The sequence below is a fragment of the Poeciliopsis prolifica genome, unplaced genomic scaffold, assembly GCF_027474105.1.
Source record: "Poeciliopsis prolifica strain line A6 unplaced genomic scaffold, Auburn_PproV2 SCAFFOLD002, whole genome shotgun sequence".
NCBI lineage: Eukaryota > Metazoa > Chordata > Actinopteri > Cyprinodontiformes > Poeciliidae > Poeciliopsis > Poeciliopsis prolifica.
In genome coordinates, this window is record NW_026562377.1 from 21,959,782 (window position 1) to 21,974,998 (window position 15,217).

The window sequence follows — 15,217 nt, forward strand, 5'->3', positions numbered from 1 at the left end:
GAATGTATGAAAAAGAGCATTGCTTCATGTTGCAGCTTTTCTGGTCCCTCGTGTGAAAGTAAGGACACGACACTCGGATCAGTAACCAAACAGCCTGAGTGTCGTTGCTGGAACTCAGAGTCATTTCCTCTGCAAGAAGCAAACGAGCTGCAGGCAGGGCTCTGAGGAGCCAGGAAACCACTTGGCATTCGGGAACAGTCCGTTTGTGGCCATTGCCATTCTCAGCACAGCAGAAAAATTGAGATCCAGCAAGCTCATTTGATGGAGACGGATAAGAAGCAGAGAAAGACAACAAATAGATAATAAAACACACCTGTGTTGGGGATTTTTTTTCATCAGCTTGTGATCAGGAGGGAGATCAAAGTGTTTCAAATGACTAAAAAAAACCCTGAGCATGTGTTTTTTGGACCCGCGTCGTTCATCCCGTACTTGATGCAAATCAAATTTTATTTTGTCGAGTATTTCCAACAATCAAATTGGATGGGTGATAGTTAGAATCATCATATGACACCACCATTTGCCAAAAGGAAGTGATTGGCCCTGTGAAGAAGTTTTATTCGTATTAAATAGTGTTCCTTTATGTATCATATAAATGTAATGTTTTTTGTATCACAGTCAAGGTAAAAACACCTTGACTGTGATACAAAAAACATGTGCAGCTGGAAACTGTGTACAAACTAATGAACTAATGTGTCTACTGAAGTAAGTTTCCCAGGGTTGCTGAACTTCCCCAGACAGTTATTTGGGAACTCGCTGTTTTTCCCACTCTATCTCCTTCCCTGCATGGAGATAGAGTGTGTAGTTTTCACCTCCCGTAAATATTACAGTGAATGAGCATACAAGGTTTCGTATGTTTCCCTTTGTTTCTTTTGTTGGGTCTTAGAAGATTGAGTCTCCGCCTCGATAGTAAAGAGAGATGAATAAAGTAACTATGCAACTCTGGTTCGTCAGAGCATCCTAATTTGTGCCTAATGCAGTGTATGTTTGCTCTCCTTCTGCAGATGTATTAAAGATTGTTTTTGCTCCCTGACTTTTGTCTGGACTTCAGTCTCTGAATTGTGCACATCACAGCCTACTTTTAAAAGTTTTTCAAAGTGGCCTTTTTGTTTTTTTTTTTAGCTCTTTACGCTCAAAAGGATTAATATCTGAGCTCTTGCATTGCCACTTAAGTTGCATTATATTTATACTGTTGAGTGCGTAGCTTTTGGTTGTTGTTATTTAGTTTACATTGGGAGGTTATTCACAAATCACGTGATCATTATTTACAGGGAATATGAAGGACAGAGAGGTATCAATGAATGAAGAATAAATTAATATAACCTGTAAAGCATTATTCAGTGAGTGTAACAGATATAAAAGTAAGGCACTGCAATCACCAAAAGAGAGGAATACACCCAAACCATCTTTATTGTTTGGCTGTTTAGAGCACCTTACTTTTAAATCAATAATTCAAATGTTCCTTTCTAGATATGTGTGTCACACAGAAAAGCACTTATGGTGCAGCATCTGTTGCTATTTGTTAATAATGGTTAGTTTATCAAGAAATAACCATTCAGTGGAAACCTGATAATGACTGAAATGTCTTTAAATTTCTGTGTTGCAGGCCGTGGCTTCTCTTAGATTAGCTGTTTTAACTAATTCTAGGTGTAATTGCTATGGCTTCAGCCACTAAGTGGTAGTATAGCTCTAACATCAGACCGTCGCTCTGTTAAAGGCGCAGATCATGAACAAGCACAGCACTGAACTTACCTGACACTTGCTGGCATAAGCCTACGCTGCACCTCAATGAGCTACTGATGTGTAACAAACACGGAAATGAAACCAGCTCAAGGTCATTTTGCTCTCGGCTTGTTTTCTCCCCTCACTCTTCTGCACTGTCACAGTGCAAGTGAAAAAAAATCCAATATATACTTTACATACACGCACACACAATCGGCGAACTGGTTCGCGAAGTTGTCAGGCGTAATCATCATGTCACCATACCGTGCAGCAAATGACAGTTTCTTTTTATCTGCCGGCGGCAATAAGCTGTCACTTACACACAGCACCTCTACTGAGATAGAGAGCAAGCAAAACAAAAAGACCTGAATATTAATACACACCTACATATCCAAGACACGTTCACAAACACGCAGGTTCATTATCAGATTGTTGTCCGTTATTGACAGGCTCGTTGCGACCTGATCAAGTATGAATGTCAGATGCCTGGAGCTTTCAAAGGCTACCTACACAAACACATCACTTGCTCGCTCGCAGTCGAGATCGACTCCAGCGATATCCCACAGCATTTTAGCTGCAAATAATCCCTTGGTATTTGGGAACGGCTTATCGGCACGATTTTCACTCAGTCTCCTTTGCCATAGAAGGTCAGTGGAGACAAAGGCTACAGTAAATCGATGAAACCAGCTGCAGGAACAAACATTAATGATATGCCGCGTGCCAGGGACGGTATCTGTGCAGCTTCAGAGAAGCAAGTATCTGGAAGTAACGTTGAGGTCTGGCAATGACAGCAAAGCGACATGTTGTGCTGAAGCCTGTGAGCGTCAGCTCTTAGGTAACGTCTCCATGAGCCCGTTGCTCTGATTTGCTGCCCAGCAAGACCAAAACCACAAGGTGGCATTTCAGGTTCCATGAAATATTTACATAACAAGCTAATGTTACTCTGTCACAGTGCCTTGCCAAAGTATTCCCACCAGATTTAGCATTTTGTCATGGTGAAACCACACACTCTTCCCAAACTCCAAGAAGATTTGTGTCCAATTGTCTGAGTCAACACTGTAGCGAACCACTTTACAATAAAAGTCCGGCGACGAGTGTTGAGAATATGTCTCTACCAGCCTTGGACACCTAAAGATTAAAGGTTTCAATCTTCTTTGCTTAAATTGCTCAAACTCATTTAGAGTGGATGGAACCTGTGAACTTCAACCCTCCTAAAATCCCAGGAGGGGTCGAGCAGACCATGCATGTGTCTTAGTAAAATGTTTTCTTGGTTTTTACGGGAACTGACAGGCTTGCTGGACACCCCCATGGCTTCCCCGTCGTCCGGCCATTACTCGCCTTGCTGTTTCCAAATGTAGAGCGAGGACTGCGGGAGATTTTACATCTGGGATTCTGGCCACTGAAGCACAAGAATATGCTTCTATCTCAATAATTACATTTTAGCTCCGCCTGCAGTGTTCTCACCATAGGTTTGATGATTTTAAGGAGTTGTAGATTGCCAGCCTGTCTTTTTTTATAAGGAACCCTCCTGGATATGTATCTCTCATTGAGGTGTATGTTACAGTATCTCCAGCCAAGCCAAGCTGGCACAAATTTTTGTGAACATCTTGAAGCCTTCTGTGTTCTTCCTTGTTTGCTGTGCACACTGCTAATAGGCACCACTGCTCCTCCACCATTCATCCACATGCTGCTAAAATGTTGCTACAACAACTTAATAACAACAACACCTCTCACTCTACTCTATGCAGACTTTCTGTGTGCAGCAGTGATGATCCAGTCATCTCGCTATGCTTAATAAAGGAAGGGACAAAAACAGCTCCAATGGCAATCTGATGAGTTTTATCACTGATTCAGCCACAATCTTGACCTCAAGGGGGCAGCGATAGACTGTGTATGGATGGTTGAGCACATTGAACTTTTATCTCAATAGATTAGGTGATTGTTACGAATTGCAATGGAAAAAAACTGTATGACAGCTGTGAACTTCCTTGTTGCTGTTATGTGGTATACAAAAAAAACTTAACTTGAAAACGTCAGAAACAATGTTTTACAAAATGTGGTTAATGTCTTTACATGTCTTCCAGTAATTTCCCTTCAGTACTTTCTGTTTTTACTCTTTGTCAGATCCTACGAAGCCTGACCTTCCCTCCATCCAGGACTGAGGGCTAGGAAAGCAGACCCCACACATCCTGGACAAAAACTGTCTAAATGTTTTCAGAGTAATATTTTCAAAGAAAAAACAACAACAACAACAAACAGCTGCCACAGCAACAATTTCTTCTTTTTCATTTAACACAATGAACACTTTACAGCCAGAGTTGCCAACTATTCTACTGGGAAACAAAACAAACATACTTTTAGTCATGTCTGCAAATACATGTGAATACTATATTTTAATTCTTCTGAAGTTAATGTATTAATAGTTTACATACCAAAGTCAAATTCCTTGTCTGTGCACACCAATAAAACTATAACCATTCTGATTCTCCTGTAACGGTGGCCTCTGACTTGACACTAATGTTCATTATGTCAATTATAAAATATCACTTATACAGACCGGAGTTGACTGGAAATAGGTTTTTCTGGCATGGAATGATGGAGGGAACTATAAGAAGATCCTCCAGCATAAAAGCCTGGACCAGCAATCTGAGTGAACAAAGGTAATTGACTTGACATGAAAGAGAACCTGCACTGGTAGGGGAGCATGATTAGCTCTTGTTATGTAGGAACACTCTGGCAATTCTCTCACTGCTCTTATATTACCTCCTGATGAGCTACATCTGCCAACAGGAACTGCTCAAGCACACATGCACACACACACACCCACACGCGCACACACACACACACACACACCCCCACACACACACAAACACACACACGCACACACACACACACACACACACACACACACACACACACACACACACCCCCACACACACACACACACAACACACACACATACACACCCACCACACACACACACACACACACACACACACACACACACACACACACACACACACACACACACACACACACACACACACACACACACACACACACATGTGCACCTGCATAGAGAAAGCAGATATGACCGCAAGATGAAGGAAATTATTTCAATATTGTTCTTGAATAAACTCCAAACCTCTTTTTGCTTGGAGATTTTACTAATCGCCTGCCAGTCTAATGTGACGATAGTCACCACAAAGCATTGTCTTGTTTCAGTTTTCACAATGAAGGTTTCCTGAACTGTTTCAACGAGTCTGTGTTTGACCTTTCGTTGATTCCTTGCAATCTCATACATACGTTTTATCAAAGAAAAGATGGTGAAATGCAGCCTGATGCTGTCATGTCGAGGCGTTGGCACCTTTGAATAGCAAGATGCTGCACAATGAACAGAGCCAGCTTCTCTCGAACATACCCGTTCTCTTAACAAACCTGACAGTCATCAGACTTTCTATGCTGGTAGCACACAAATGAAGCTACTAAGAAAAGGATAACATGACAATGAAGCCAAAACTATTAAAGGTTAAACAGCAAAAATAATAATAAAAAAAATATATATGTAAAGAAAAGCACCAGATTCAGATTTAATATGTTTTACATTCAACACCAGAACTGCAGGCATAATATAATCCACAGAATAATCTATTGTAATAAATCGGTCATGTATGAATTTAAATGCACCTCTTTTGAGTCCAAAACAATATAAAAAAAAATTAAGTGTTTATGAGTATCAGCATCTGGTGCAGCTCACAGCCAGGAGGAGCAGGGAAGCTATTTGTCTCCTCAGCATCGAGCATAGCCGACGACAGCTTTAGGGAAACATTTTACAAAAGTTGTATGTCTATTTTATGTAACACTCTCTCTCTCTGTCATTAAGCTTTGACAGTCTGAACTCTTGGTAGCTTTTAGCTGACGCACGTGTGGCCTGCTCCACTTGAAACACTTCTAAACACAAAAACGCTCAGCATAATCGTTCTGAGCTCGTCAGCCAGGGAGGAAAAAGATTTGCATGCGGTCTCCTCGATGTCGCCCTGCCGGAGAGTGACCGATTGTCATAGTTTTTTGTGATGAGTTTTCATGATATCACAGAGGTTCCTTCCTGAGACTTTTCCTCTTCCTGCTGCTGAAAACAGAGGTAATGCAGAATGTATGTTGAATCAGTAATTATCATACTATCTTGTGTTCAGTCCTTCGTGTCTGGATGTTCAGCAGTGGCTGTTTTATTTACGAACCTTTTGTTGAGTCTGTCAAATGATGAAAATAAAAGCAAACAGGAACAGATTTCAACACATGCAGTTTGTTCAAAATTTTAACCCCAGCCTGCAAGGACTCTTCCTGTGTTGCAGGTTCTCCCCTTGCAGTCATGGGAGATACGGAGATAAATTAATTAAACTCAGCTTTTAAAACACACGACTCATTCTTTTCAGAGCCAGGCAGGCCTAACCAGAGTCAATCACTGCAAATTTAGAGCTCTGGGTCAAAACTGAACCTTGAGAAGAGATTAAAAAGGCAAAAGCATTGGCAGTTTTATCAAACAGACTTTTGTTTTCCCCGTGTTATTTAATTAGCTTCAAGCGTATCATGCTTGCTTTGTAGGTGTGTGAAAACTAATTAAATAATCTGTGTGACACCTTGTTCAAATTTCTTGTCAGATCTTGTTTTTGTGGAAAGAAACATCTGAGTTAAATGAATCGAAGTATCTGTCTGTAATTATCTGAGCAGGAGCGTTAAGACAAACTTCCTGTCACTGAAATACAATAAACAAGAGGATTGTTTTTTGTTTTGTTCTCCCCAAATATTAGTTTTCCTGAAAGAACGTCTCTCAGTTTCAAAATGGCTTCATTTTCTTAGAAAAATTAAATAGGAACACGTAGTGTTTTACGACTAGATTGCAGACAGGATCCAGGTTTACAGCAAAGTTGCTTTAACTTAAAGAGGTACCAAATTTCCCACAGTCCTCCTCGACTGCCTCACCTTGTGTGTAACTGTCTGCGGGGTGAACGGGGGGAAGCAAAGCAAACAAACCATTCTAACATTGTTACTGTGGTGCATTTATCTGCAGCTGCCATCGGGGGCTTGGACCGAGCGACTCCTATGAAACTGCACTGAACTCCCCCCCCCCCCACACTCCCCACAACAACAATTGATTGCAAAAACGATCCATTGAGCAGAGCAGGATGTGCCGCGTCACTGTTATTGTGTGTCATAGACCTACGAGGGCCTGGAACCTGCAGAGCCAGATAAGAGCGCTTGGCCACGTCGCTCCATTCACAAAATTTCTCATGAGGTCACTCAGCTGTTGGATATTAAAAAACCAACGGGGGGCGGTGTGTTTGTTGGAAGGATGGACGCGGGTCCCGGGGAGTGAGGGATGTTATTCTTACTATCATGATAACACCGCTGTTCCTTCCTTACATGATGGATGCCAAGCCTCCGATGTCCTTATTTCACAACAAGGAATAAAGAGACTCATCAATGCCAGAGTTACATCTGGGATTGTGTTTGCTAGAGTGTGTGTGTGTGTGTGTGTGTGTGTGTGTGTGTGTGGTGTGCGTGTGCGTGTGCTCGCTCGTCTTCGGTGACTAATTCATTCATGAGAGTTGTTGTGCGGGTTGAGGCCAGCTGTACAGGAAGGAGACCCTCTCAGGTTATCGCTGCTCTCACCGGACGCTCGCGTCATTCTCAGGTCCAGTGCAGATGTTGTGTTTTCTCAGCGAGACACATGCCAGGGAAACTACAGCGGCGCAGCATGGAGGGGGTTAGTCCCGTGCGATGCGGCGATACGACTCTTGAGGACCTGCCAACGCGTAACTCCTGAGAACGTTGCGAATCCCACACAACCTCGATTGTTACGTCTCTATTGAAGCTCGTCTTTAGGATGTTTTGCCGAAAATATTTTAAAACTGGTGGTTTTAGGGCCAAACCTGTTTATCGGGTGTGAAGACTGCCGCACCGGTTTTGTTAAGGTTTAGATGCAGACATGTTGCAACTAAAGCTTTGGGAATTGTCGTTTTTTGTTTGAGACGCACTAATTTGATGCACTGATCTGCTGGAACTGATTTGAACTGATTCAGATTTCTATTTCAGAACTAAATAAAGAAACGGCTCCGAAAACATTTCGTGCCACATGCAGTCATTCGTCATTTCCACTGGAAGCAGAGGCAACATGCGTGCATGTGAGATTAAGAGAAGAAATCGCAGTAAAAGTCAATGTTTTAAAGGCTTAGCATAGAGTTTACAAGGCCAGTAGAGCTGAGAGCAAAGTCTCAGGAGAAAAGACTAAAGCGGAGCGGCTTGTCATGCCTTTGCCACAGGGTTCCTGCCATTCACTTGAAGCCTTGCTCTCTCTCGCTTTTTAACAGGCCAAATGCGCAGCAGATGTTTCTTTATGTATCGTGGAAGAGTTTTCCCATCAAATCTTGTTTTAAATATGACCTGACAGCAGCTGAGAATCCTCACGTTTCAGTCATCCAGCTGATTTCAAGTGGACAACCTGTGAACTACAAGTAAAAATGTCCTGAGTGGAAATAACAAAAAGAAATCTAAATCCAACGGCGAGCTCTCTGAGTAAGTGTAGTGAGTTCCTGGGAGGTAAACTGAACGGGCTTCACTAAAAGGGTCTGTTCCCTCAATACTTCAACCAGTACTCTTTTCAAGTTCCTACGGGGACATTAAAAGGACTAAAACATAAATGCAATTTATGGATCCAACATGTAAACAAAGCAGTAAAACTAAATGGCTTCACACGGAGGCACAAGAGGATGGAGGAGTGCCGGCCATTTTGGTTTTGAATAGTCGATGGCGGTCGTCGGGACCTCTTTGGAATGCCATTCACTTTGCACGCGTGTGCTTCCTTGCAGTGATTAATGTGTTGGAAAGCTCGTACTCTGGGGGTGGTCTCGAACCAAACAAATTGTTTAAATCACATCCTTCCACCAACAAACCAGATTAATTGACCACATCCAAGCTTCCACAGAGAGTATCGGATGCTTGCCACTCTTTATTTGTCTAATTAAACTGGCTTTGTTTGGATTAGGAAACAGATCCTGGATTAAGCGAAAACCTATTTGTTGTACAACTACAATTTGTCATTATTGGACATTTTGTTCGTTCTGCTCATGACGAAGACATAACACCACTGTGAGTGAACTTATTTGTTTATTGATTTTGTACTTGGTAACTTATTACGTCGTGTTCTGACGTGGGATGTTGCGAATCTGTTGTTTTCAGGTTTCAAACACATTTTTATCAAACAGGTTTTTTTGAAAGGAGAACATTTCAAACTTTACACCGTTTATGTCAGCGTTCCTCAGCTGATGGATGTGCAGCAACTCCACACATGGCTCCTTCACTCACACGACACAGAACTGACGGCAGGCGCTGTTTGTCTTCTCCAGACAAAGGGTTTTCTTGATGTCCTGAAGAACAGGAAGAAGGCTTCACCTAAGAAAACAGCTTTCCAGCAGCTCTGTGAAGTTCATCTTTTTGCTTCCTGCAGAAACCAAATTGTCCTCCATGTTTTTCTTGGACCTTTCTGTCTGTCGCCTTTGTAGTCGCAGGGCAGATAGGCTCTCATTCATCTGTGGCTAGTGTTGAGAAAGCAACAAGGGACGTATTGTGTTTATTGTTGTTGTGAATGTGTTTGGCAAGAATTGTACAAAAAACTCTCAAAAAAACAAAAAACAATTCAACTTTACAGTAAGCAAATGCAACAAACAAATTTAATAAACTGCCATTCCTCCACACAATGATAAATTGCAACTTTGGATCATGGTCCCAAAAACTGATTGTTACGATTGTTAGTTTGACTTTGACATAAAGTATCAAAGAATACCAGTAAATTTAAAAATGTAATTAAATGCAGGTGCAGGATGTTGTTGCGCAATAAAACTGTTGTAAATTAACTGTGTAGCTAATTTACTATTGAAGTAGCAGATAAGCTTTTTTAATTACAGATAATCAAAGTGTTGACTGAGTTTGTGGATCTTTGACTGAAGCATTCGCAACCGTACAGCCTATTGCCGCGGAAGATTAGAGGAATTTTAGATGATTTTTATTGTCACTTTTCTCACTACCAACAAAGTTCAACTGAGTTTTGTGACATAAACTGCAGCTCACATGGATTGGAGCTCGCTTGACACACAAATCAAAGGGAGTTCTTTTGATTTTTTTTAATTGTCCATAAATTTCTTTTTTTATTATTTTTTATTTTTAGATGCAACATCCTCAATTTCCCAGCATGTGCGGTACATACGTATGCACATATTTGCTCAAAACAATATTTTTCAAGCATATATTTACCTCTTTTATAATAGATTCTCAGCAAACAGAATCAAAATAGTGAATGAAGGCACCGTGCCATTTTATTTGTGTGATTGTGCTGAAAGTAACTGGCACGTCTGGTTTGTGGCAGGCAAAACGTTGTTTTTATGCAAAGCTCTTTTCAAACATCAAACCCAAGAAGTTCGTAAAACCTGCCAGTAATGTTGCTGCCAAAACCTTTGCAGTTGTTTCCACCACTGATAATAGGTACTATTAAAGAAGAAAAAGGAATTAGTCATAATTCTCAGCACAAATCAACAAATTTGGTTGCTTGTTACTGGGAGGAATGTAGTGTTCATTGAGCCTTGTTCTTGCAGTGTTCACTGCTGCAAATGTCTTTACTTGTGCTTTAAGCTCAGACACATTTTTAAGCTCAGACATCAATTTTTTAAAGCTAAATAAAGAATAAAATCTTAAAGCAACATCTCATTTAGTCTTCCATAAAACCTTTGTGGCGCTTGAGGAAACCATCCCAACCGTAAAGCGGCGTGGTTTCCTTTACGGTTGGAACGTGGAATAAAGTGCATGAGGGACGGGCGAAAAGATGATGAGGTCATAAGGAAACGGGATGCGATGGCACATTCAAACATCTCAGAAGAACCGGACGCTTTCCAGTGTGACGTGGGACAAAGGTCATGCTTGAGTGGGACAGTTTGGAATCACGTTAACCGCTAATTTACAGTTTTCATCTAATCCAAAAGTACTGTTGTTGTTCTATATATGACTTGAAAGATAAACCATCATTATTACTTATTCCAGTTTTGACCCCTACTTTGGAGACCGCTGGTTTAGAGCTTTGCAAAACTAAGAGTTGTCCTGTGAAACACTTATTAAAGTCACAGCTTTTACTCTTCTACTTACAAACCGGGTGCCGGGTTCCCAGAATAACAGGCAGGAAGTGATTAAAAAGAGAAAAGGATCTCATTTCCATCAGGTACATTTACAAGTCAGGTCGTATTTCTGTCTGTTCATTCCAGGAGCGAACCGCGATTCACACGGTAGTTTCTCAGCATAATTCAGCATAATTCATTAATGTGACGTTTCTATCATTCACTAAACCACAACAGCCCAAAATGTCTGACTTCTTTTCTGTCTTTTAAATCAACTTTCTAATCCAAATGCAACTGCTGGACTTTTACTAAATCCATCTGCAAACGCAGATATTAGCTCACAAAACCATTTAATGAGGGAAGCAGCCGAATAAACATTCAGCAATTCTTCAACTTAGACATTTATTAAAAGAAGCGCAGCCACACCTGCCTGTACTGTCTCCATGGAAATGTTCAAAACAGCAGCGACCATATGAAGCAGTGCTTCATACAAATGAACATTTCTTTGGCATTGTACACTTTTTGGTGTCCGGTTGTTGCTTCTCCAGATTTCCTCGCATAACTGTACACCCCATGCTGTGCTCAAAGGTTTGTCGTTTTCACTGGATTCTCCTCGTTGTGATTGCTGACGTTATTGTTGTCCAAGCTCACTTCCTGTAGGTTCAGCTTCCTGCTGGCCTTTTGGCCGTTTCCTTGGTCAAAGTCACTCGAATCAAACGAAGGATTCATCAGCAGGCTCCTGCAGAGCCTGATGAAACGCAAAGAAAGCATTTCTGAAGGTAAATAGACTTCAACAGAACCGCAGAGCTTTAAAGCAAACAGCATGAAAATGTTCTTCAAATCAAATTTTCTGTCATGTCTATTTTGTGTAGGTCGAGATTTTTGGACAAATCTATATTTTCCACTGTGACAGAAGAAGCAACAAGATCGATGATTCAAGGAATTCAGGAATTCACTGTAATTTACGTGTTTCCACACACAATAATTCAGTGACTTAAAGCACGACTGTCATTTTGGTGCGCGGTCAGAAGAAATGATCACTGTTATGTTTTCAATAAATAACACTGCACATGTTGGGAAAAAAAAACAACAGATGAGAACACAGGAGTTTCAGCCACCTCGGCGACGGCGATGCGCGTTGAAAACATTAACCAACATCTTTTGAGCCGAAGACGCAGCGTCGAGCTTTTCTTTGTTTCTAACTTGCGAACAAAAACAACACACGCGGTTCTTTCTGAATTGACGTTGTTGACAGGTTCTCCGAGATTTATTCACAATATTTCCCGCAAAACTGTAATGGTGACAGGACAAATGGAGGGGGATTGCTGATGTGGTCTCCAGTGCATGCTCAGTGCACAAACCAAATAGTAGGAATGTTTAAAGTTGCCTGAGAGGACATTGTTTAAACCACAACCTCAGTTTTGAATTTTTGTAAAATAAATAAATAAATAAAAATCTGTTTTCTGGACCCCAAGAAAACAATAATAATTTGCATATGGGTGAGAGGTTCAGATGCAGCAGTTTGTCTTGCAAAAACACAAAACCTTGCTATGAACAGGGCCTAAGGCAGCTAATAAAGCAAAGCCATCTTTGCTGGTATTACAATTATGCATGCGTGACACATCGTGGCTAAAACCCTTTCTGAAAAAGAAGGTTTAAAATTAATACCTTACTCAGACAGAGCTTTGTGACGGTAAAAGAAATCGCCTCGTTTCACCCGAGAGGCGACGTTTTTCAGTTCATTTTTTTTAATAAGCCACAGAAAACATTGTGATTCACGTTTCAGGTGAAACAAGTGGATAGAAACATAGAGGAAGAGGCAGATGACGCATGCGACGGGCGAATGTATGGATGTTTATTTTACTGGCGACAGAACTTAGATTAGAGGGGAAGGAAGACTGATATCCTCGCTCTTAAAATAATGAACGCAAAAACAGGATGTTTGAAGCACAGCCGCACAAAGAGAAGAGATAGTGATGCTGCTTGCACAAGAGTTAGAGAGCTGTAAAAGATGGGTGCTCACACCAAACCAGTTATGGCAACAAAACAAAAAAAAGCATCATAGTTGTGTTAATAGAGCTGTGTTATGATAAAAAATATAATTTAATAAATTATCATTTTGTTGAGTGGAAGCCGCCATGCTGATTGAGCACTTTAAAACCAGAATTAGACGAATTCAGTTTGATTGATTTGAAGATTTTTTTTCTATCTCTTTTCAGTCAGATTTTTGTTTATCTCGACAATCTGCTGAAAAAAAAAAGTTAAATGTCAGGAGAAGAAAAAAAACAATGGAGTGACAGCTGAGATATCAATTCTCCTTCCAACTCTTGTTGATGTGGCGTGCTTTGAATCATAAATATCATAAATTGCATGAGGTCGCTTTCGAGAGCTTTAAAACCAGATGCTGAAACTCAATCCCGATTATAATGTAGCTTGTAACACAATATGCAGAACAGCACAGATTGGATTAGCTATAAAGCTCGTACTTGTTTTAAATTAATAACTTGCTTCAGAGGAAATGTGTCGTTTCTGAAAGCACAAAGCTTAAATCCAAATTAGAACTCATGAGGGTCTTGTGAGCAACCTCTGTTGAGGGGCTTACACCCGTTAATACCCACAATTACTCAGCGAGGAACCGAAAGCCCTAAAATCCTCTGCAGGTGACACAAACCCTGGGAAGTGAAGCAGCATGAGAACGCAGCACGAATTATGGTCTTCTCTTACGCCGCTCCCTGTTATTTCATCTGTTCCTGACACTTCGCTTTGCCAGAACAGGCCTCCACTCCGACCACGGCGACTTCAAGCCTCAAAAGTAAATCCCACTGTAAAGCCTGAAACGCTGCCACTTTAAACAGAGCGGGTCTGATTACCGAAGCGGAAACAATGTGTTCTGGTGCTGCGTCATTCTGAAAATATTTGGAGATGCAAAGCGATAGGATTGCATGGTTGCATCCGATACGTCCGGTGTGCACGTTAAACTATCGGTGTGTTATTGTTCCAGAGGTTGACTAAGGACGTTGCATGTGCAATTATCAGAAGAGCTTTTGTGCCTGGTCTAGATTTTTGTTTCAGCTCAAATGACAACACACAATTCAGAATCAGTGCAAAACCAAAATAACAGGCTGGAATTGCCAAAAAAATGTTGACGATGTTGATAGTCAGTATAATTTGTTGAAAGCTAACCTCAATATTTGCCTTTCACATTGATTGTGGTAGCCTGTAAACCCGAAGGAGACAATGGAGTCTTTCAGGGCCTGTCCGCACCCACTTTTCAAAAACGCCACGAAGCAAAGAGCAACTTCGGGGCTTGCTTCAAAATGTGCCAATGCCTGCATGTTGCTTCAGTCGCGCGTTACAAGCGAAGAGCAACACTGAACGCTGAATTAGCCGTGATGTCTGTGGCTGTGCAGAGTGGTTGTGTTTTATTTGTAGCCTTCATAAACGTTTTGATTGCACTGTCGCCTGAAGCAACTGTGCAACAGTTGACTCACGCGGCCGCACGAGTCAACTGCATGAGACCTGTCATCAGGTCCAAATACCTGAAGACAGACCTGGTGACAGGTCTTTGAACCGTCATCAGAACGGATCGAAATGATGCTTTGGAAAAAAATGTGTCACTGCAAATTGAAAACGATCATGTTGCGGAAACAGGAAATTAGCAATGGAGGCATTCTGTGTTGAACGTTGCAAACCCCTACCGGCATCATTTAATTTCCCAGTTCGTCATATCGACTGCAGCATTTTTCTTTCGCTTTGTGCACAGTGCATTTCCTGGAAAATTACCAGCTAACTGTTGCTGGAGCAAGCAATTTTTGACACGAAATGGCAAATTCGGAAGTGCAATTTGAACCAGGAAAAGATGAAAGTAAAATCACAGAAACTGATCCAACAAACTAACAATTTTTCTCAACTCTTGAAGATTAAAAAAAAGAAAAAAAAAGAAAAGAAATGCATGACACACCATCACGTTTTGAATTTAGCAATTTGTCAGTGGAAATAATTTGTCTGACGTAGTCAAACGAGTCATTCCAGACTTGTGTATTTTTACAAACACATTTCTCAGGTTTGCTCTGATTCCGCCCAACCTTCGTTTGCACTCGGTGGTAAGGTAAATGGTAAAGAGTTTAACCAGTTGACCCTCAGGACTGATCTTTCTGGTGTTCATCAATAGGATCTCAAGGAGCGGAGAGTTCGGAACAAAATCTGCAAAATGCAACTGATGCGGTTTTACAGCCAAGAGATGTTTCATCTGGAAACACAGAAACAGAACGGGACCCACCGTCTGTGTTCTGAGCCATCATCATTGGTCATGAAGGGAAATGAACCTGCAAGGCTTTTAG